The 24,300-nt window shown below is 51.8% G+C and overlaps 1 pseudogene; it reads left to right on the top strand.

The window, feature by feature from the left end:
* Window positions 1-10,003: 10,003 nt before the first annotated feature.
* LOC142435014 (mitochondrial nicotinamide adenine dinucleotide transporter SLC25A51-like) lies at window positions 10,004-17,755 on the top strand (annotated as a pseudogene).
* The last annotated feature ends 6,545 nt before the right edge of the window (window positions 17,756-24,300 follow it).

Below are 24,300 nucleotides of genomic sequence, written 5' to 3' on the forward strand. Positions count from 1 at the left end.
TGAGGAGTAAGTTAGCCATGGTTCCCTTTTGAGCTTTGCTGCTTCCATGAAAGAGCCTACCTCCATTGCATGCGCAGACTTGCTAATTACATTCAGAGGCTGCTCTACATTTTTGACGAAAAGAATGAGGGGAAATATGTGTTCCCAATCAGGCCGAATGACCTTGGGGCCTGTCTTGCCTTGAGGTAACCGCGCAGAGGCTTATGATCCCTCCAGGAATCACATCTTTCCTCTCTTAGCTAGCCTTAAGTTGCTTCTACTTTTCCTTGCAAAGTACCGTGAATGAACTGGTCATCTTTTTTAATCACACACTCAAGTGCACACAGGTAGCAGCAAAGGGTTAAGCCATCATTTTATTTAATCTTGGAAACTTCCCAAGAGACAAGCAACCCCACTCTGGAAGTGAGAGGGGACACCTTAACCATTGCTCAGGTTCACTTGCTATGAGATCGTGTGGAGGATGACATGGTCTAGGCAGGGGTGGGCCAAATTCTGAAATGGAAACAGCTGAACCTGTCCCTCAAAATAATTTAAAAATTATTCAAGAAACATCTATCTATCTAGCTTTCTATCTATATATATTTCAATCATTTTATTGGGGGCTCATACAACTCTTATCACAATCCATGCTTACATCAATTGTATAAAGCACATCTGTACATTCTTTGCCCTTCCATTTTCAATTTTACTTCAGAACGTGCTCACACTAAAAGAGCCACATACTCCTTTCCAGCTGCAGTGTACAGACCCTGGTCTGGGGGAGCTTTCCCTGTGTTTACAGGGCACATTCCGAGGGGAGGGGAGGAGCTGTTAGGTAGCTTAGCCTAGGGAATTGGGAAGTCCATTTACGCATGCCCAGGAGAGCCAGCAAAAGACAAAAGCTGGATTTTCCTGCCTGTGGGCTTGGATGGGCGTTACACCTGGAGCAGCCCACCTGGGTCGGGTGATTGCAATTCAGCCAATGGAATTGACCTGGGGCCGTTCACCACGCCTCCCCCGGGAACCCTTGAAAAGGCAGGGACCGGAAAGGAGAGCTCTCTTGGGCTCTTGGTCTCTCCTTGCTTGGGCGATCTGGTCGTCTTCGTGGGAGGGGAGAGATCCTTGCGCGTCCCGGAGCAGTCTCTGCCAGGCCGCATGGCCAAAGGAATCCTATGGGTGCCGCGTAAAACCTGATGCTTCTTTGAACTTTCATTAAATTCACTTGGATCACGAGCCCGGCTTCGGCGTGAAATCTTTCTCGCGTGGAGCTAAGGACCGAGGCTGAGATTTAGGCCGGAGAGAGAAACCTAACAGAGCCACTAAGCTCATTGCTGGGTCTCGGACATATTTCTAATTTTTTTCAGGCTACCATTCTGTGCCAGTGTGTCCCGAGTGTAATCTCAGACTGTCAATCTGGGAAAGTTGTCTGTGGACACTCACCCAGGTCTGACGTCAAGCTGAGACATTTACCGGGGCTTCTGATCGCGAGGCCCATGTTTATTCTGCTCGTACCAGAAGGCTCATTCCCTTACAAACAGAGCATTAATTCTTAGCAAGCCTGGTGTCCATTTCCTTAGCAAGAATATTAATTCTTAGCAAACTCAGGGTTCATTCCCTTAAAGGGCAAGACTCCTTGTCAAGAACTTTTGGGGCACGATGGTAACTGAGTCTTCTTCATGAGCAATTTATAAGCCCTTTATCCAGGGGACAGTCAACAGATGCCAAATAAAAGTTTTCCCTCTCGCAAGGATGTCTTTGGTTTCGGAAATCTGCATTCGAGTTCCCTCGTGCGTTGCAATAAACAAAAACGAACCACACAAACACCACTAAGCTTTTCCAAGATGCAGGTAAAATACAGACGGCCAAGGGCTGGCCTAAACGAAGGAGGGAACGACGGAACCATGGAACTGGCTCCTGTGTTTCCGCCCGGAAGACCTCCGCACGCACCACACGGTGTAGAAACCGGAAGCAGGGATTTCCTTCCTGTTGTCGGCATCTACGCGTAGACCACGCGGGAGGGACCCGTGTGCCCCGCACGCCGCCGTCCGCGGGCTCCGGCCCCGTCCCCCCGGATCCGCCCCGCCTCCCCGGGGCCCCGAGCACAGCGCCGCGACGAGGAGCCGCCGAGCGGCGAGTCCACGGGGTCCCGGTCCCGGTGAGTGGGGACGCGCGCAGAGCGGGGCCCTGGACGCTCTCGGGCCGCCGGGGCGGGGGCTTGGTCCGGACGCCCTTCCTGTGTGCGCTGATGGTCCTGGAGCTGCCTCCGGGGGCGGGGCGGGGGCGGGGCTTCGAGACGGGATTGGTGATGGCTCTGGGGCGGGGCTCGGACCCGGCTCCGGGGGTGGGGCTAGGGGCGGGGCTTCGGGGCAGGGCTCTAGGGCGCAATTGCTCCTGGCCGTGGGCGGGGCTTCGGGGAGGGGGCGGGGTCTGATCTCTGGGGCGGGATTGGTGCTGGGCCATGGGCGGGGCTATGGGGACGGGGCGGGATTGGTGCGGGGGCGGGGTCTGAGCTCAGGGCGGGATTGGTGCTGGGCCCTGGGTGGGGCTATGGGGTCGGGGCGGGTTTGGTGCTGGGCCGGGGCTCCGGGGGCGGGGTCTGAGCTCCGGGGCGGGATTGGTGCTGGGCCGGAGGCGGGGCTCTGGGGGCGGAGCTGGTCAGCTTGGGGGGGGGATTGGTGATGGGCCGGGGGCGAGGCTGCCAGGGAGGGGCGGGGTCTGAGTTCCGGGGCGGGATTGGTGCCGGGCCATGGGCGGGGCTACAGGGGCGGGGTCTGAGCTCGGGGCGGGATTGGTGGTCGGCCGGGGGGGGGGTTTTCCAGGGGAGGGGCGGGATTGGTGCCGGGTCATGGGCGGGGCTACAGGGGTGGGGCGGGGTCTGAGCTTGGGGCGGGATTGGTGCTGGGCCGGGGGCGGGGCTCTGGGGGGCGGGGCTGAGGTCAGCTTGGGGCGGGACTCCCGGCTGGAGGCAGCTGGTCCTTCACCTGCTCCTGTCCTCTGCTTGGTCCCCGCGGGGCGGGGCTGGGCAGCCTGTTATCAGGTGGGCGGGGCCTGGGCAGCCTGTTATCGGGTGGGCGGGGCCCGGGCAGCCTGTTATCGGGTGGGCGGCTTGGCTGCAGTGCAGCCCCTGGGTGGTCAGGGCGGGGCCACGTGGGGAAGGCCAGCGCTCCAAGGTCCATCCCCACCTGTCGGCCCGCGGCCGCGCGGCAGGAGGGCAGGTGCGAAAGGCAGGAGCCTTAGGAAAGTCGGCGGTCGTGTCGTGTCGTGTCGTGGACGCTGTGCTGGGAGGAGGCCGTTCCAAGGCCTGCACGACGGCGACCTCATTCCCGGGGTTGAGAGCCGCTGGTGCCTCCGTGTCCTTGCATCGCCCGGGATTGCCCTGCATGGACTGAACTCCGGGAACTGACTCGGGAGGCCGAGGTAAGGCTTCAGGTTCTGCAGTGTGAACGAGGCCCGTCTGCACTGGAAACCGTAAAGCGAGAGCCCGGGACTGAATGACTAACGGCGGACACAACAGCGACCATGTGCCGGCGTGTCCTGGGACACCGTGTAAAGGAGACATTCACCCAAGCCCCCAAACCCGAACAGTGACGTAGAGCACGGGTGGGGAAACGTAGAATCAGGCGGAAGGTGGCCCTTAGGGAAAGTAAATATGTTTTTTGCGAATCGTATTTATTTTTTGTTAATTGTATTATGAAGTTTAAATGCTAAGCGTTCAGGAGTTCTAGCTGACAAACAGAAAACAACATCGACATCGGTTAGGATGTGCCAGGCTCTGAGAGCCAGTGAGGAGAAAGGGGGGGACAGACAAATATTCACCCTAAAGTGAACACAATCAGTCGCACACGTATTAAAATGGAGCGAAGGTTTATTACAGCGTCGTCGGAGGGCTTCACCTTCGTGCAAGGAGAACTGAAGACGGCAGTGTGCACTGGAGTCTGCACCCTGCTTGTCTCTGCACAGATGAGCTCAGGTTGTGGCCCAGAAGCTGAAATGAAAAACACGCCCTCCCCGATCTCTCAGCACCGTCTGCTTTCCTCTAGCTCTCAGGGGTGCGCAGGGACCATCCTGTACAGCCGTGCGCCCCAGGAGGGACTTCCACAGCCCCGACAGATCAGAGCTCCCGACCCACGGAATCCCGGGCAGACAAGCCGCTCGGGAACATTAGTGGGAGGGAGGGGGAAGGTGGGGACAGAGGGGGGACCAATCTCAATGCTCGGTGTGCAGACACATAGCCCTGCCCCAGGGGGTGGACATGGGTGGAAGGAGACAGCAGACGGTGAGACATGAAAATCATAAAGACTTCATTATCAAGGGTTCATGGAGGAGGGAAGGCAGGGCAGGGAGGGAAATGAGCTGCTACCAAGGCTCAGGTAGAAAGAAAAAGCTCTCCCAGGACGATGGCAACCTGTGTGCACAGGCGTGTGACGCCAGGGACACGCGTGTGGTTCTGAGGGCCGGAGGAGCCCCCAGTGAAACGACTAATAAAAATAAAAACAGGAAGACAGACACGAAGACTCACTTCTCATACGTACACACTTTGCGTTCATGGAGACGTGAGCTCCCAAGGCCAAGGTCCGCCCTTTCACGGGGCATTCCCGTTTCATTAGTACAAGCTCCAGAGCAGGGTCCTCAAACTTTGTAAACGGGGGGCCAGTTTCAGAGCGTTTGAGAGCCGGACTATAGTTTAAATAAAAAACTATGAACAAAAACAACAAATTCCTATGGGCCCGGGATGAGTTGGCTGCTAAGCAGGACAGGCAGCGGCTGCAAAAACACCCAGCGGGCAGGTGAACTTCCTCAGCGGGCCGGAGTTTGAGGAGACCTGCTCCAGAGAATCCTGGGTTTTAACGAGGGAGAGAGGCATTCTCGCCGACGGAGGCCAGGTGGGTCAGCGTCTCCACCATCACGTCCCTGTAGAGTCTCCTCTGAGCGAGGTCCAGCAGAGCCCACTCCTCCTGGCTGAAGACCACGGCCACGGAGCCCTGCAAACACGCACACGCTCTGCATCAAGGCCACACGGAGGCTACTGAGCTCAAGAGCCCGGGTACGGCCGGTGCTCAGGGACACGGGGAATTCACAGGGACCCATGTGCGGCTCTGTCTCTCAGCGCCGTCTGCTAGACCGCGTGGCCATCAGCAGCAGCCGGTCACCAAACGAGACCGACGTCCCCCCGGAGCACGCTCTCTGCAGGGCTGCCAACACCCGGGGGTGTTTCCTCCACCCGCAGGACACAAGCCGGGGCAGCCTCTTTCCCTCTCAGTGACGAGCACGTCAGAGAGCAGGCGGAAGCAGACATGTCCTCTCTTTTGGACCATCTTTTCTGTGAGCGGACAGTGGAACCCACAGCCTCCTACAGACCCACCCGGACACCCCACCAAACAAGCCCCAGGAGGACAAGGCCAGGACGACCAGCCCAGAAGGACAATCCCAGGAGGACAATCCCCAGGAGGACAAGCCCCAGGAGGACAAGCCCAGGAGGACAATCCCCAGGAGGACAAGCCCAGGAGGACCAGCCCAGGAGGACAATCCCCAGGAGGACAAGCCCAGAAGGACAATCCCAGGAGGACAATCCCCAGGAGGACAAGCCCAGGAGGACAATCCCCAGGAGGACCAGCCCAGGAGGACCAGCCCAGGAGGACAATCCCCAGGAGGACAAGCCCAGAAGGACAATCCCAGGAGGACAATCCCCAGGAGGACAAGCCCAGGAGGACAATCCCCAGGAGGACCAGCCCAGGAGGACAAGCCCAGGAGGACAATCCCCAGGAGGAAAAGCCCAGGAGGACAATCCCCAGGAGGACCAGCCCAGGAGGACAAGCCCAGGAGGACAAGCCCCAGGAGGACCAGCCCAGGAGGACAAGCCCAGGAGGACAATCCCCAAGAGGGCAAGTCCCAGGAGGACAAGCCCCAGGAGGACAATCCCCAGGAGGACAAGCCCCAGGACAATCCCCAGGAGGACAAGCCCAGGAGGCGGCGGAAAGCTTCCTGTTTGCACCCGAGGGTGACACTCACCCACAGGCAAGATGAGGCGGTGAGAGGGACAACAGCTGGGGGTGGGAGGGGTGAATCTTCTTCAGGGGAATGAAGAATGTTCATGGTGCCCCAAACCACTCACTGCCCGCAAGCAGATGCTGACTCAGAGACCCTGCAGGACGAGGCAGGACTAACTGCCGAGAGCCTAAGACAGTAACTCCTGACGGCCATAGATAAGCCCATCCTCCTGGGGGAGGCTCCTTAGCAGCCCAGGGCTTAGCCATTGTGCGGGAAGGGCTCCGTTCCACAGGGGAGCGACCAAACGCTGACAAAGCCACGCCTCTTGCCAGCCTCGGGCTCTTTCTAAGGTAAACAAAGGCCAGAAAAGCCAAAGAGCCGCAGGATGCCGGACACGAACATCCTCCCAGAACTCTCAGTATTTCAGGACATGGAGCACCTGTCTACCAGTACACTCTCCTCCACGCCCCCACACTCATACCCCCACACTCATACCCCCCCCCATGCACGCCCACACTCACACACACCCCACATGTACCCCCACACTCACCCACACCCCACATGTACCCCCACACTCACCCACACCCCATGCACCCCCACACTCACACACACCACATGCACCCCCACACTCACACCCCCACATGCACCCCCACACTCACACACACCCCATGCACCCCCACACTCACACCCCCACATGCACCCCGCCACACACCCCAGCATGCTCAGACCCCACACTCGTACACACCTCTCACACTCAAACAGCCGTACCCCCAAGCACCCCAATCACACATCCACAGCCCCACACACTAAGACCCCCACACTCATACACACAAACACAGCTGTAACCTCATGCACCCCCCCAGTCATACCCCCCCCCGCACACTGAGACCCCCACACTGACACCCCCCCACACTCACCCCCCCCACACACGCACAGTCACCCCAGACAAGGAGGGGCAGCATCTGCAGAAAGGAGAGCAGCACCACCTGGTGTCCACTGAGGGGAAGACAGCTGCCCTTCCTGCCTCGTGCCAGCCGCACGGGAACACGTGACCATGACACGCGTGTGCGCAGCGCTGCGCTGGACAACATCTTGTCGCAGAACATGCTGTCATTTAAACCACAGACGCTTAGTCCCGGAGCAGCTGAGCTGGGAGGGTTTTCCTCTTGAACTGGCCCAGGAAGCGTCGGAAGCGGACATAACACTGGGCCTCCGCTCAAGCCCCCCTCAAGTCAAGAGCTCTTTGTTCTAACAGCCTGGCATCCCGCGACGCGCTCCTTCCCGACACGATCACGGAGGGCAAACAGGTGCACGAGGAAATGTGGGGAAGGAAGCTGATGGTGCCCGGCTATCGAAACATACAGCCTCTGGGGTCTTAAAGGCTTGAAGGTGAACAAGCGGCCATTTAGCTCAGAAGCAACAGAGCCCACACGGAAGTAACACGCTAGCTTGTGTGACCTCGAGGTGCCAAAGGGATCAGGTATCAGGCATCAAAGAACAAAAAAATCACATCATAGTGAATGAGGGGGTGCAGAGTGGGGACCCCAAGCCCATCTGTGGGCAACTGGACACCCCCTTACAGAAGGGTCACAGGGAGGAGACGAGCCAGTCGGGGTGCAGGGCAGCAACGATGAAACATACAACTTTCCTCTGGTTCCTAAATGCTCCCTCTGCCCCCCACTATCCTGATCCCAACTCCACCTTATGAAGAAGAAGAAGCAGGTGTCCACACTAGTCCCCCGGGCGTGACCACTGAGCCTGTGGTTGTGAGCCTGCAAACAGCAGGGGCTCCGGCAGGACTGGCTGAATGCAACAGACGCCTTTAAAACAGGGGTTCTCAACCTTCCTCCCGCCGCGACCCCCCGGGGGTGGTGACCCCCCAGCCATACAATTATGTCCGTTGCTCCTCCGTCGATGCCGATCCGAGAGTCGGGGAGAAGCAGGAAACTAGAGATTCGGCTAAATGACCTGTAAGCAGGGGTGCCCGACACAGGAGCTACAGCGAGGGCTTAGGCTTGGCACGATGGAGGGACCGATGGGTTCTGATAAGAGCTGTACGAGCCCCCAATAAAATGAGGGGTTCAAGGAACCGGTGAGCAGGACGAGACCCCGGCTCGTCTTCACGCTCTGGGCAGGAGACGGTCACTCGGCTCAGAGCACCCAGGCCCAGGCCCAGGCTGGCGATCACTCGAGGGACGTGAGCGAGACAGACTCCGTTTTGTTGTCCTTTAAACTGCTACGTATTTTTGTTTAAACTCGGTCTCGAAGGCCAGCCTGTGCCGTGCAAAACACGTGCGAATCCAGGGGTGCAGAGCCGGGTTATTCCCGAGTAAACGAACCCCGATGTCCACGGATGGACCTTCTCAGAACTGTCAGCGTTGATGACCCCCCTCCCTGGGGGTCGAACAACAGAAAAGTGGGTGAGGGGCGACGAGGACGATGCAAGGTACGAAAATAATCATCTCTAACGTATGGAGGGTTCCTGAGGGAGGGAGGGAGGGCCTGGGGGGAGGGGGGAGCAATGGGGAGCGGATGTCAGGGGCTCCACTGGGAAGAGAATGCTTTGAAAATGCTGATGGAGGCCTGTGTGCAAATGTGCACGACACACTGTATGGACGGTGACCTGAGTTGTCCGACCCCCAGGAAAAGTATTTAAGGGGGAAAAAAGGAGGAAACACGGAGGGATGAGCGATGGAGCAGAGACTGCAGCCCCCTCCCGTGTAAAATGCCCTCTAGGATGTAAATATTAAAAATATATATATTTAAAGATGTAAACACTGACCCGAGGGATGGATGGATATGTTGTGATCAGGGCTGTATGAGCACTCCGCTGCGGGGGCGTCTGGGGGGCTGAGTCCCTTTTGCCTGCTCCCGGCCAATCAGCAGGGCGCTCCCATGCACCCAGCCTCAACAAGCCACAGGTGGGCAGGTGGAGGGTGCAGGGCAGGTGGAGGGGGCCGGGCAGGTGGAGGGGGCCGGGCAGGTGGAGGGGGCCGGGCAGGTAAGGGATGCTCGGAATCACGGGCCCTCGGACGTTGGAGTCTTTGCTTGGGGCTTACGGGGTGCACGAGGGCGGGCGGGCGGTCCTCCCGGGGTCCCCGGACTGGACTGGGTCTCACTGGAGAGCTGCACAGAGGGACACGGGTGAGTAAGCAGGACGTGCATGCCCGTGGCTTCCTCCCCAGGCCCGAGACAAAGCCCCCCCGGAATGCGCGCATGCAGGCGGGGGCAGAGGGGGGATTTACGCGTCCAAGGCCGCCTCAGGATGGGGCGTTGGAGCCTGGCTCCCTGCAGAAAGCAACCCCCTGGGGGTTAATGTTAAACTTCCGAATTCACCTGTGGAACTTTGACCCCCAGGCAGACACAGGGAGAGCCTCCTGATGCATTCAGCTCTAATTTGCAATTGTGTGTGTGTGTGTGTGCGCGCGCGCGCAGTGAAGGCCCTTCGGCTGTGCTGTAATTTTTAAAAAATCATTGTATTGGCGGCGCGGACGACGCTCATCCCATCCACCCACCCGTCGTGTCGAGCGCATCCGTGCAGCGGTCGCCTTCCTCATTCTCAACTCATTGTCTTTCGACTTGAGCGCTGGGGACCAGCTTTTTCCCCCTCCCTCCACCTCCTTCCCTCCCCACGCGCGCGCACGCACACAAATGCACACGCACGCACACAAATGCACACGCACGCACACAAATGCACACGCACGCACACAAATGCACACGCACGCACACAAATGCACACGCACGCACACAAATGCACACGCACGCACACAAATGCACACGCACGCACACAAATGCACACGCACGCACACAAATGCACACGCACGCACACAAATGCACACGCACGCACACAAATGCACACGCACGCACACAAATGCACACGCACGCACTTTCTCTGCTGCAATCATTTCTATGAATGAACAGGTGATGCAGCTTCTGCAGGCCCCAGCTCCGTGAACGAGCACGCACACACGCACGCAGACGCACGCGCACGCACGCACGCGGCGCAGGCCCCGCCCTCACCCCCGGCCCCCCGCCCCGCGGACGCCGCTAACTGCGGCCGCACCGAGACGCGCAGCTGCCGCCGGACCCGGAAGGACGGAGACCGAGCGGGCGGCAGCGCCCTCGGACCCGGGACCCGGGAGCCACCACCCGGGCGCGCGCGGACTCGGGAAACGTCCGCTGGAGCCGGAGCGGCCCGTCTCGGCGGCCCAACGGAAGGCACCGCTCCGTTTCCGGTCTCTGACCCAATGGGTGAACCCGGGAAAGGGGTCCGGGTGGGAAACGCAGACCGCTGTAACGGGTGCCCGCGGGGCGCCGTGGTTCCGCTTGCGCTGAGGTGGAGCCGCAACACAGAGAAGCGTCTGAGTTTCCTTTACTGCGCGGGGAACTGAAAGGCGACGTCCTTGTGACCGGATGTAGACCGGGGAGGGGCAGGCGCGCACACTTCCGCTTCCAATTTCTAGGCAGTGGGTGCCACAGTAGCGGGCTTCCGTGCGGAAACAAGCAGGTTGGGGGGGGGTCTCACTCTTCATGGTGGGGTTCACTTACTCCCCGTACAGATGTGGCCCCAGATGGCCATATCCCCTCTAAATATGGAGAAAAAAACAGTTGTTTTTTTCCCCAACTATTAACTCAAACTCATATTTCAGCAATTAAAGATATCATCATTGGGGAGCACAGAAAATTGGTATTTGCCAATTTGGGTGAGTTGATGTTTTTTTTTGCCATGTTCTTTAAGTAAGTCATTTCCTTGCTCTGCATGAATATTGTGCTGCCCTATGGGTGCTATAGCGAAGAAGGGTAAAGAAACTAGGGGGTGCCCGGCCGTCAGGAGGAATCGCGTCTGGAGTCTTAAGCTTGTTTGGGTCCAAGTGGGGGCATCAACCTTGTCCACACAGAAGCACACCAGGCTCTGGGATCCAAGGATAGTAAATAATAAAATCATGCTCCAAGAAGGGAATGGTTTAAGCGCTTAAATTGTGAACACCTAGCTTGCAGAAGCCTGTGGATGACAGTCGAAGCCCAAAATCCATCTGCTGGGCCCACACGTGGTGTCTCAGGCCAGGTTGACCAGAAACGCACATCTCTGTGTAAGAAAGAGCTTTCTATCAAGAAGTACAATGAGACATGGCAAAAACATCCCAGCCCAGTCCAATTCAAGTCCCCAAGTCCAGGGTGAATCCATAAATCCCTCTTCAGACTCATGCAGCCACAGGCAATGATGCAGAATGCAAGATCACTGGCCGGCGGCTGCAAAGTCTTGTGGATCCAAAGGTGGTGGTGGAAGCATCTCCAGGGCTCTGACAGCAACCAGGGTCAGCCTGCAGGAGAGAGGGCGAGGTTCCCAGCACCTTCCTTAAGAGAAGGCCATGCCCACAAGGTGGCACCTTCAGACTGTGAGCTGATTGACAGGTTGGATCCCCACACTTTGATCTGTCTTCAAGTTGACATAAAATTAGATACCTACCATACCTGGATCTCCTCAGGTAAATCCCCTCTGATCATAGTTGAAGAATGTTATCAGAGACTTTTTTAATCAGTGCATCGTACATCAATGATTGGAGACAGGTTAACATGTAAGGTCTTACCACTGGATCTTCCTTTTGACCCATTTTAAAGTTGTTTCCAATTTTTAGAAGGTGAAGGGGAAACATACATGTATTCAGCCTCTAGCACAGTGGTTCTCCACCTTCCTAACACCGAGACCCTTTAATACAGCTCCTCGTGTTGGGGTGACACCCTCCTCCCCCTCCAACCATAAAGTTATTTTTGTTGCTACTTCACCACTGTCATTTAGCTACTGTGATGAATCGGGCGACCCCTGTGAAAGGGTCGTTTGAACCCCAACGGGGTCGCGACCCACAGGTTGAGAACCACCGCTCTAGTGACTCCCTTCTGGCCACAGACCAGGCATGTGAGCAGCCTTGCTATCCTGCAGGATGCCTTCAAAAGCGGATCACTGCAGATGCCGTTATGCTAAAACGTGGCACCGTACCATTTGATCTCCCTTTGGGCACATTTTAAATTCGTTCTAGTCTGAAATTCTTTCTGTACTTCCTTTCTTTCCTCGCTAAACTTTGTTTTAACGGGTTCCAAAATTCCGAGGCAAGTGGATGCCACCGTTTCGGGCTTCCATGCAGAAACACGTTTGGTCAGAGCATTATCGATTTTACAAATGAATAGCTTGTTTTCACGAAATTTAAAAAATTTGAAAGGCCAATCGAGACAAAGTGTTCTGAGACAGCTCTTCCACCACCGACTAAGACCGGGGTGGCAGGTGTGGGGGGTGATGTTGACGTCACCTTCTGACCCTTAGAAGACGTGGTGACCTTGCCGGCTCCAGCAGCCTGTGTGTCCACTGCCTCGGTAACAGCCACGGCAGGCACCTGCTTGTCTCATGTAGCAGACAGCAACACGGCCCAGGAGGACATTCAAGAGAAGCTTTCCACGACACGGGCTTGCTAGGGACCATGTCAAAAACCACCAGACTTCGAGAATGCTGGGCCCTCTTCCAGCTGCTTCTCAGAATGGCGATGCATTTCTCTTGGAGCTCAGCAAACTTGGAAGCAATGTGGGCAGGTTGACAATCCGGCGAGGGTGCATATCCAGCCCTGATGTCCCCTGAATGCTTCAGGAGGATCACCTGAGCAGGGAAGCCGGCTGCTTCCACGGGTGGGTTGTTTTTGCTGTCTCCAGCCACATTGCCACAGGGAACATCTTTGGCAGAGATGCTCTTGATGTCGAAGTTTACCTTGTCCCTTGCCCAGAGCTTCACTCAGAGACTCATGGTGCTTTGCCAAAAAACTTTACGACTTGGGTCATAAAGTCTGGAACAAAGGGGACCGGCATGCCAGCTTTCAGAACACCGGTTCCCACCCTGCCCGCAGGGCCAGGGTTGACACCACCATTTTCACAGCCATACTGGGGAGGCAGGCAAAGGGAGGGGCTGGTCAGGTGGTCGAGCTTGTGGCAGGATGCAATCCAGAGGATCCAGCAGTGCCGTGCCTCGGCACGATCTTCCTGACCATCCTTGGAACAAGGCTTATCAGCACTTGTCTCCAGGATGTTGCCACTTTCCACCCAGAAACTGGCACAAACACGACTGTGTTAGAGTTGAAGCTCCTTTTCTTAAAGGAAGTGCTGACTTCCTGAACGATGTCCTCCCTTCTCTTCTGGCTGTAGGGTGTCTGGGTGGACGAGAGATACAAATTCATAGGCATATGTGCACAAGAAAGAGCTTGAGAGAGTTAAGGTTTATTGTGCCAACCTGGCCGATAAACACATGCAGGGTTAATTGAAGGGCGAGAGATAAACGGCTCAGTGAGTCTCGACTGTCTAGTTCTCTTGTCTCTTGCTTTGTGATGGTCGGACCAGGGTGCAGCTGCCTTAGCCAGTTCCCTGCTTCAGCTGGCAAGGCTCACTTCCTGCAAAACATCCCCAAGGAGAAGCCACATGGACCTTCCTCGATGCAGCCCTGAGTGCTGGAGCAGCCGTGTGGAGACCCCTTCCAGTGCTGAGATGCGTACACATTCACTGACTCGGCTTTCCCTCTGCAGTCGGCATCACTGCGTGTGTTTTGTGAAATGGCGGAGGACTTTGTGGATTGGTGTTGGACATATGGGTTAATGTTGGACTTGTGAGCTTGGGCAGCACTGGGTTGGGATGTTTTCTTGACGTGCACTTAACCTTTATATAAAACTCTCTCTTATACATATGAGTTTCTGTGGATTTGTTTCTCTAAAGTACCCAGACTATCGCAGTTTTGTACATAAGAGCAGTTGAATACTGAGAAAACATCCCAGTCCTAGTCCAGATCTTAGTCCAGATCAAGTCCATAAGTCCAATATTAGCCAGGATGTCTGATTCTAGTCTATAAAGTCCTCTTTATATTCACGGAACATATGCAATGACGCCGAATGCAGGAAGATCACAAGTCAGTGGGTGGGAAGTGTTGTGGATCCAGTGGCGGTGGAAGCATCTCAGCGCTGGTGTGGGTCTCCACGTGGCTTCTCCAGCTCAGGGCACTAATGTAGCTCCATGTGTCCTGTCAGTTGCAGTGTCTCCCAGGAAGTCAGAGAGTGTGTCTCCCGCCTCTAAAGAGAAAGACAGGAGTTCCCAGAATTCCCAGGAGAAGGCCCCGCCCACACAGAGGGCTCATTGGCTATGACCTGATTGACAGGCTAGACTCCACCCCTTCACTCTTAATCCTCCCACATTGATAAACAATTATATAATACTACAGTGGTTCAGTGAAATCCACTTTGTTTTAACATCTCAACAATTAGTTGTTTCACACCTAGTGTGTGAGCCAGAAGGGCATGCTCAGGGGATTAGGTTTTACAAGAGACAAAGGGAGACCTTTAATTAATAGATTTATTGAGGGAGGTGAGGTTTGTAGGGAACAAGAAATCAAAGGAAACTAGGTAAAAGGGGATCATGATACTCAGAGAAAGGCGTGGTAGATAGATAGTCGTTTGTCCATTTGAGGATTAAGACTGTCGGGGTGGAGTCTAGCTTATCAATCAGGTCATAGCCAATGAGGCCTCTGTGTGGGCATGGCCTTCTCCTGAGAATTCTGGCAAATCCAGTATTTCCTCCTTGGAGGCAGGAGACACCTCTCTGCCACTCCCTGAGAGACATTGCAGCTGACAAGTCACATGGAACGACCCTAGTGCCCTGAGCAGGAGAAGCCACATGGACCTACCTTGATGCAACCAGACCTCTGCAGCTGGAGAAGCCACGTGGAGACCCCTGCCAGCACTGAGGTGCTTCCAACCCCACTGGATCCACAAGACTTCCCACCCACCGGCCTGTGATCTCCCAGCACTTGGCGTGCTTGCATGTGTTGCCTGAGTCTGAAGAGGACTTTATAGATTGGTATCAGACTTATGGACTTGATCTGGACTGGGCTGGGATGTTTTCTCAATATTCAACTGCTCTTGTATGTAAAGGTCTTTCTTGTACACCTGTGTGTGTTTATGAATTTGTTTCTCGAGTCAACCCAGACTCATACAAAAAGCTAGAGCTGGCCCTTTGTCTAAAGCCAAAGAATTAACTAGCTTAAAAGTTACAGAGACCATTGCTCCTTGGCCTTTTGGCTAAGATCAAGTGTAAAAGTTATAGAGACCAAGAGAGCTGCTATTACAAAAAAAGGAAGAGAAATTTATTTTTAATACAGACCCACTAACAAGCTACAACATCTGCTGCAGAACCAGCAGGAAAGGTCCCAATGGGCTGGAGAGCTGGCATTTCAGGAAGCAAGCAGGGGTGAGAGGCAGACCTGCCCCTGTGGGTTTCCCAGACTGTACCTCTTTACAGGAGTAGAAAGCTTCGTCTATCTCCCGAGGCGTGGCTGGTGATTTTGAATGCTGACCTTGCTGTGAGCAGCCCAACACACACCCACTACACACACACAGAGACCAAAATGAACTTCAAGGGGTGTTGGCCTGGGTTGACAAGAGAAACAAATTCATAGACACTCATATGTGTCTAAGAAAGAGCTTTATCTACAAGAGCACATGAATATTGAGAAAACAGCCCAGCCCAGTCCAGATCAAATCCATGAGTCTGATATTAGCCCACATGTCTGATACTAGTCTATAAATTCTTCTTCAGACTCATGCAGCTCATGCAATGACGCCGAATGCAGGAGGATCACAGGCCGGTGGGTGCAGAGTCTTGTGGATCCAGTGGCCGTGGAAGCCTCTCAGTGCTGGCGTGGTCTCCACGTGGCTCCTCCAGCTCCAGGGCTCTGACTGCATCAGCGTAGCTCCATCAGGGTCATGATCCGTAATGTTTTGCAGGGGATGAGCATGTGTCCTGCCTGCAGGGAGCTATTTATCTCCTCAGTGCCTCCAAATGAGGTCATCAAGCTGCAACCTGATTGGCTGAGTAAACTCCACTCCACCCCTTCGCTCCTACATCTGAAATTGACAACAGAACAAAGGCTGGATTCTAGTTTTTAAATCTTTGGGGGGAAATTATAAAAAATTAAAATGCAAAAAATAAATCTTTGGGGTGTCTATAATTCTTTTATCTTTTCATTTAATTATCGTTTAAAGAAATTTTGTCTGTAACTCTTAGGAGGGTTCCTGTGCATCTTTCTGATTGTTGCTGATAAATCTGATGGGCGGGGCACCACTGAATCTGGCAGGGCGGGGGAGAAGATGGGCAGATTCAGCTTTGCAAATGGAAGAATCATGGGCTGCATCCACGCAGCCACGCCCCCCAGACACGGGTCTGCCCATTCTTGTAGGGCCCATCTAAAAAATCCAACACCACCAGCAGCAGCACCAATGAGGATGGCAGATGTTCCTGCGATCACAATGTTCATAAAATCCCTGTGTCCCTGGACATCGGTGATGCTGGTCAAGTGGTACCTGCTGGTCTCGAGTTTCCAAGGGGAGCTATGAAGCCCAGGCCTGGGTCCTTCTGGATGTTAATGAGCGGAGACCACCTTCAGGGTCAGAAAACGCCTTCATGAAGAAAGACCTTAACCAGTATGATGGATTCAGAAGCTCATGAAAAGAGGCCCCCAATCTAACATCTTCGAAACAAGACCTGGCCCCTCACATCACAAATGTGGACCAGGTGCAGCACGACCTGCGCGGCCTTCAACAACACCGTCTTCACGTTTCCCATGCAGAAGGCCCTTTTCCGGCAGCGGCTGCATGGAATCAAAAGCCGAGATGTGATTCTTCAGCTCAGGGATGGATGGATTCTGAAACTTGGACCGTGGCATCCTCCCTCCGCTGCTGCAGAATTCGAGCACCCTGGTCCTTGTGTTTGGACTGTGTGAGATGCTGCCCTGCCTTCTCCAAAGCACGTCAGCGCCCCCGAGTTTGCCACCCGCAGCCTGGCAGCCACCCTGGCAGGAACAACAGAAGCAATTCTCAGTCCATTGGAAAGAGTTCAAACCTGCTGGAAGACCACAAGCCTCATGACACATGGATCCAGCAACGCCCTGTTTTTTGGCCTCAGGAGTACCTGCCTACCGCCACTTGGCACAGCGCTATGTGGGCAACGACTTCATCTGAAGAGGTCTGCTGGGCGCCATGCTGGGATCCTTGTTTTTCCCAATGAATGTCGTAAACCTTTTATTTTGCTTCTGTTGGGATATTCTTTGCAGTGAAGAGTGAACCTGTCTGTTTTATGCAGTGGCGGGACAAGTTGGTTTGCTCTAGATTCAGGAGCCAATCAGGACTTTTCCCTTTCAAACATAAGGTCAAAAGTCTACCACCAACAGATGCTTCTTGGGAGAGAAGAGGCTTTCTATTCCCGAAGAGTGGCAGCCTTGGAAGCCCCCAAGGGAAGTTACACCTGCTCTGTGGCACCCCGACTCATTCATCGAGTGATGGATTTATGTTCTCATGACCGTGTCTTCAACACAAGCAGGCTCTAGAAGAACCTAGAGCACTTTAGGGGGAAAACCCCCAAACTTCGCAGGACACCTGTTTTCAAGACCCACCTCATCCTGAGACAGGAGCAAACACTTCCATACGTAGAAAAGGAAAACTTCTCTGCAGGTTGTTTGACCCATGGTGACCTCAGGTTCTGCTTTGTCATTTTTTGTTTACATCTTTATATTTGCATATAGATATACGAATATACACAGATGATATACATATGGATTATGTTACAAACTCAGGGTCCTTCTTCATTTGTTAAATAATGCATAGAGCCTAACAAGGGCTATGATTATTATTGCTCTTATTATCATTAGTTGTCTTTTTGTTCAGGTTTATTTATTTATATGATCGTTTTACTGGGGTACCTCAGGTTTTTCAAGGTGCACTTGATCCTCCAGGTGGGCAGAGTGGCAACTTTCTTACACAGCATCCGTGAGGGGGTGGTGGTGGTGGCTTTAAACCACCATCTTTACTCTAGAAGCTGATTGTCAAGTTAGCTCAGCAGGACCCTGAAAGACACATGGCAAAGGTCCCTGATTGTGAAAGATCCACTTGGCTTAACCAATCAGTTTTCAATATCTGTTCAGTTGCTCATAGCTTCTTACACCAGGAGGGCCACGAACCAGAGAGATGAAAGTTCACTCACAAGAGGTCCCTGAGAGAAAGGGCTGGTGATGCGCTTCTGTCACGTTCAAACCCCGTGGCACACAGTCACGTGACACATGTGGGAGCAGCTCATTGGCAACAGACCAAGCATCTCTCTCAGATTCACTTTGACGGCAAATCAGGAGCTGCTGCCAGGATTTCATTCACTGCCAAATAAAATGATTATGACAACGCATGTAATAAGATTCCAAAATTTCAGGGTCCGTTCTTGGTGTTGGAAAAAACCAAACCAAACCATGGGCTCAATTATTGCAACATTGTCTTTATTGTGGCAGTGTGGAATATCCCTGATAACCTGATTATATCCACACTGCCCAATGTCCCCGAGGCAGGCTTGTCTATATGCAATGAGGACTAATGTTCATTACAGTTTAAATTTAGAAGCATGAAGCATTGTTTTAAGAAAAACAGAATTAAAACAGAAGCTAATGCTCGGTGAAGCCCCATCACATAATATTCAATTTAATAAGTTTAGATTTTATTATAAAGTTTTCTAATTTAATAACTTTAATTTTTATAAGTTTTATAACTATACAGTATATTGCAAAGACAAATGCTACCCATCATATAATGCACGTAACACTAAAATAACATGCTAATTAATGGCTTAATCAATACATTTGTTCAGTCGATCACAAGCCACATGAAAGAAACTCTGTCCAAATCAACCGTCTCAAAGCAACCCAGTAGGACAGAGCAGAACTGCCCCTGGGGAGCTCTGAGACTGTAACACTTCATGGGAGTAGAAAATGCCTCATTTATCTTTTTCCTGCTGGTTTAGTAGAGTGCAGTAAAATGTCATCCGGTTTTTATGACACAAAACAGTACGCAACCTGGCCATTTAAAATATTCTGTGTTATCTGATCGCAGCATACAGGAAGAGATGAAGGGGGAGGAGGAGAGAGTGGAGCACATCCTGGCCCACCAGGCCTTGAGGACGATGTTCCAGATTAGAGCAGCCAGTCCACAGAAAAGACCACATGGCTGGCCCCACTATGAGACATGATGTCCCTCGCTGACCCATAGCCCTACAGGGGATAGCACCAGAGACACAGTGTGAGAACTGCACCCGATCTGATCCCACCACACCAAGGCAAAACACTAAGGGATGCAACAGAACAGCAAGGGAATGGAGTGTGGAGGTCCCCAGGGAATGCTGAAGGTGGACTTTGGGGTCAGGGTGTGATGTCCCAACAGACTGGACTTGAAAACACTCCTAAAGGCCAATAAACAATCCTTGAACTAACTACAAGGTTTTCTTTCTTGTTGTGTTTTGTTTTGTTGTTGTTGTTTTGTTGTATATTGTTGCTTCGTTTTGCTCTGTCTTGTTTTTGTGCATGTTATTATCTCTGCAGGTCTGTCTAAATAAGATAGGTTGGATGAACAATCTGGAGGAGAAAACAACGGGACCAACAGTTCCAGGGGGACATGGAGAGGGGAAGGTGGGGGGAAAGGTAGTGGATTTAACCAACCCACGGACAAGGGAACAAGTGATCCAAATCGGTGGTGAGGTGGGTGTGGGAGGCCTGGTAGGGCTTGATCAAGGGTAATGTAACTAAGAGGAATTACTGAACCCTGGTGGGGACTGAGCATGATAGTGGGACAGGAGGAAAGTCAAAGGAAATAGAGGAAAGAGCTTGGAGGCAACGGGCATTTATAGAGGTCTAAATAAAGGCATGTACATATGCAAATACATTTCTATATGAGGATGTGGAAATAGATCTATGTGCATATATCTATAGGTTTAGTATTAAGGTAGCAGAAGGACATTGGGCCTCCACTCAAGTACTCCCTCAATGCAAGAATACTTTTTTTCTATTAAATTGGCATTCTATGATGCTCACCTTCCTGGCACCACCGCTGAAGACAAAGTGAGTGAACAAGCAAACCTGGTGAAAAAAGCTGATGGTGCCAGGCTACCAAAACATATAGCGTCTGGGGTCTTAAATGAAGGTAAACAAGCGGTCATCTAGCTCAGAAACAACAAAACCCACATGGAAGAAGCACACCAGCCTGTGCAATCACGAGGTGTCGAAGGGATCAGGTTATCAGGCATCATCAGAACAAAAAAATCTTATCATAGTGAATGAGGGAGGGAGTGTGGCGTGGAAACCCAAAGCTCATTTATAGGCCACTGGACATCCCCTTGCAGAGGGGTCTCAGGGAGGAGATGAGCCAGTCAGGGTGTGATGTAGCAATGATGAAACATACAACTTTCCTCTAGTTCCTAAATGCTTCCCCTCCCCCACTATCATAATCCCAATTCTACTTTACAAATCTGGCTAGACCAGAGGAAATCCAGGGAGGATGATTCCTTCAGGACCAGTAGTGTGAGTGGCGATACTGGGAGGGTGGGGTGGAAAGGGGGAACCGATTACAAGGATCTACATGTGACCTCCTCCCTGGGGGACGGACAACAGAAAAGTGGTTGAAGGGAGACGTTGGACAGGGCAAGATATGACAAAATAATAATTTATAAATTATCAAGGGCTCATGAGGGAGGGGGAGTGGGGAGGGAGGGGAAAATGAGGACCTGATGCCAGGGGCTTAGGTGGAGAGCAAATGTTTTGAGAATGATGAGGGTAACAAATATACAAATGTGCTTTACACAATTGATGTATGTATGGATTGTGGGTAGAGTTGTATGAGTCCCTAATAAAACAATTAAAAAAGAAATATTTAAAAAGTGTGTGCCACTCTGTGTTCTGTGTCATGTATATATTGCTCTACATTGTACACTACCATTTCCAGAAATATTCAACACATTTATCAATAAAATCAGTTTTATAAGTGGTCCCAAGGTCATAAAGGTTGGACTTTCATACCACCCACAGTTCAAAAGCAACTCACATAAAATCCATTACCTTAAAATGTTGAGGGATGCAGGAGTGGTTCAAAAAGTTTATGAAAAAAATTGAACTAAAAGATATTGAACATTTGGACACAGTTATTGATAGAATCCTGCTCGTGTAATACTTACAAGTGGCTGCTATTTTGTGGGGCAAGAATCACAGTACTAATAACATGTCATCCTTACTAACAGATCTGCAGGTAAATAAGCCTAAGGCGGGTGGAGCGTAGATTTGCACAATGTCAAAGTAGGATGCTATGAGAATTTTGTTGAAACAGTGGAACAATTCCCTTTGCAAAAGGAAAGATACGAAAATTCCTTAAATATGATGGAAAATAACAAATATGAAATTTAATGGAATGAAAAATGCCAAGGAATACATTTAAAAACATACCATGGCATTTGCTAAGGGCAATTATATGAAGTTTCCCTTGTACCTGCTAGAGACTGCAATGAAGGTAAAATGTGTTTTAGGATGAAAACCAAAATCAAATGTCAATAAAGACAGCACTGAAGTAAATACAAAAAAGTAATTTTTCCCAGACACTCAAGTACCTCTAATGATCCCTTGTTCATATCACAATTCTAATTTCACAGTGAAAAAAGGTGTCCTTTACATTCAATTTTTTGAAAGAGCAGTAAAGGAAGAAAAGTCCTACTTCTAACCATACTGCCTGAGTTCAAATGATTCAAGAGGGATATGCAGAATGGCTAAAAACTTTCCCACAATGCTTCACTCGTGGTCCCTCCGCAGCGTGACATCTCTTATGTGTGGCCAAGTTACCGGCTTGACTGAGAGCTTTCCCACGCTATTTACATCCATAAGGCTTTTCTCCAGTGTGGATCCTTGTATTCACCCGCAGGTTGGAGGAATTTGTAAAGGTTTTCCCACACTGTGAGTTATTTTATATGAAAGGTGTGAAGAGCGAAGGAAAGCTTTCCGTTGCTCATGCTCAAAGGTTCAAGCTCCCTGCCAGGAAGGGGTGGCACACCTAGGTGGGTGTTACACCTGGATTGGCCCATCTGAATTAAATTCAGCCAAGGGGGTCGTCCAGTATCATCAACCACGCCTCCAAGTGGAGGACCTGAAAAGGCAGCATCTGGAGCCCACCCATGACTTTTTCATCTCTGGAGCTGCGTCTCTGCAGGCTGCATGGGCTGGGAGTGGGGGTGGGGAAGGCCCTGAGGGTGTCTGGGTAAACCTGAAACATCTTCTATCTTTCAAAAAACGCACTTGGATCACAATCCAGGCTTCGGAGTGAATGCTTTCACACACGAAGTCAAGGTCTGAGGAATAACTCCCGAGAGAGAGAGAGAGAGAGAGATCTAACAGTAACCACTATAAAACCAGGGATCCAAAGATAGTAAAGGACGGGCAATTCCTCTGAGGGTTCAGCCTGTTGACTCACTCTTTGCATTTCTCTCTCATCGAGGCACCACTTGCCCATAGCACACAGCCGTTCCTGCAAAGTTCAGGGCCTCCGACTCACGGTAAGAACAGCCCTGTGGGCTGTCGAAATCACCATTTTCTTGTTGGTCATTCTGGGTGTCTAGGACAATGTGCTCTCTCTCTCAGCCCAAGGAGCTACTTAGGAGGACCGGCAGTAGAGAGGAACTTTCAAGGCGGATGAACTGTATCCCTGCACATGTCAAGGATGTGGAAATCCTTCCTGGGACGTACTGATGTACAAGATGGTCCCTGCACACACTTGGGACCTTTAGGGAGAGTCAGAGGAAAGCAGCCAGTGCTGAGAGATCGGGGAGTGTTATGTTTTTAGTTTCAGGTTCTGGGCTACAACCTGGGAGCATGTGTACAGAGAGACAATCGGGTCCAGATTCCACAGTGCACACTGAGTCTTCATTTCTCCTTACAGGAAGGTGAAAGCTTCTATGAGTCTGTAATTAACCTTTAATTTCATCTTAATACGTGTGTGACTGACCCCTGTTCATTTTAGGGTGAACATTTCTCTCCTTCCCTCATCTTTCTCCTCACTCGGTTCTCAGAGCCTGGCACATCCTAACCGATGTTGTCATTGTTTTGCTTCCTGTTTCAGTCACCTAGGATTCCTAATCTCTCAGTATTTCAACTTCATAATAAAACCGTGAACAAACACATCACAAGAATATTCAGCTTTCCCTAAGGGCCACCGTCTGCCTCTGCTTCCAGATTTTTTTCCACCCTGCTTCCAACTGGTTTCTAAACCTTCACTTTTTGGTCTTCGGTGAATATTTTCCATCACCTGATCTTTACCCTAGTGTTGTCCCACGACACGTTACCCTTGCTTTCATCGTTTTTCTCTTGCGGCCCTGCACGTTATTCATTCGTTTTCCGAATTCTATCTTCATCATTTCCAGTAAAGACAAGATGCTTGTTCACTCTGTAGAAGTCGAAGCCTTACCTTTGACGTCTGAATCAAATGCCACATTTCCATCTACACAGGTAATCCCAGGTCATCCACACTGACACCAGTGCATTCGAAGTTCTCGCTGATCTTCATAGCCTGTTACTCAAGGAGTGAGTGTCTATCCATGGAGGTCCCTTGAAACATCGACATCCACACAATGGCTGCCTTGAACGAGGCTCCCGGGAACCATTCCTCAACATGTTTCTGTGTTTTCCTTTCCAGCTTCAATGATTGACAACATTCCCAAAGGAATGCCTGACAGTCTGTCCCCTGCTGCCTCCAGCGTGGATGAGATTCCTTTTTCACCACAGCCAGCGATGATTAGTGATCAGTCCCACACAGCCCTGCAGGCAGCTAGGAAAGAGTGGCTGAGCTGAAACTGCTCTTAAATCATTGCCTTTCTCTGTGGGCGAGGCCTGGTCCCTGAGTTCCAAATTTTTCTGGATGATGTGTCTGTGTGTTTATATTGTCCGTCTCACGAGACTTAATAAATAGGATCAGGCAGCAGGTGTCAAAGTCCCAGAACAATAACTTCTATCAATGTGAATGAGGGGTGGCATGGAGTGGTGACCCAAAGCCCATCTGTAGACAATTGGACATCCCTTTACAGAAGGGTCACAAGGAAGAGACGAGCCAGTTGGTGCAGGATAGCACCGATGAAACATAAAATTTCCCTCTAGTTTTTTAATGCTTCCACCTCCTACTATCATAACCCCAATTCTACCTTACAAATCTGGCTAGACCAGAGCAAGTACATGGGTACAGATAAGAGCTGGAAACACAGGAAACCAGGAGAGATAAACAGAGAATTCCTCAGGACCAATAATGAGAGTAAGGGGAAGGTGGGGGGAAATAGTGGGAACAGATCACAATGATCTACATATAACCCCTTCCCAGGGGACCAAACAACAGAAAAGTGGGTGAAGGAAGACATCATTCAGTGTTAAGACATGAAATAATAACAATAAATTATGAATTATCAAGGTTACATGAGGGAGGAAGG

The sequence above is a fragment of the Tenrec ecaudatus genome, chromosome X (assembly GCF_050624435.1).
Source record: "Tenrec ecaudatus isolate mTenEca1 chromosome X, mTenEca1.hap1, whole genome shotgun sequence".
NCBI classification, from domain to species: domain Eukaryota; kingdom Metazoa; phylum Chordata; class Mammalia; order Afrosoricida; family Tenrecidae; genus Tenrec; species Tenrec ecaudatus.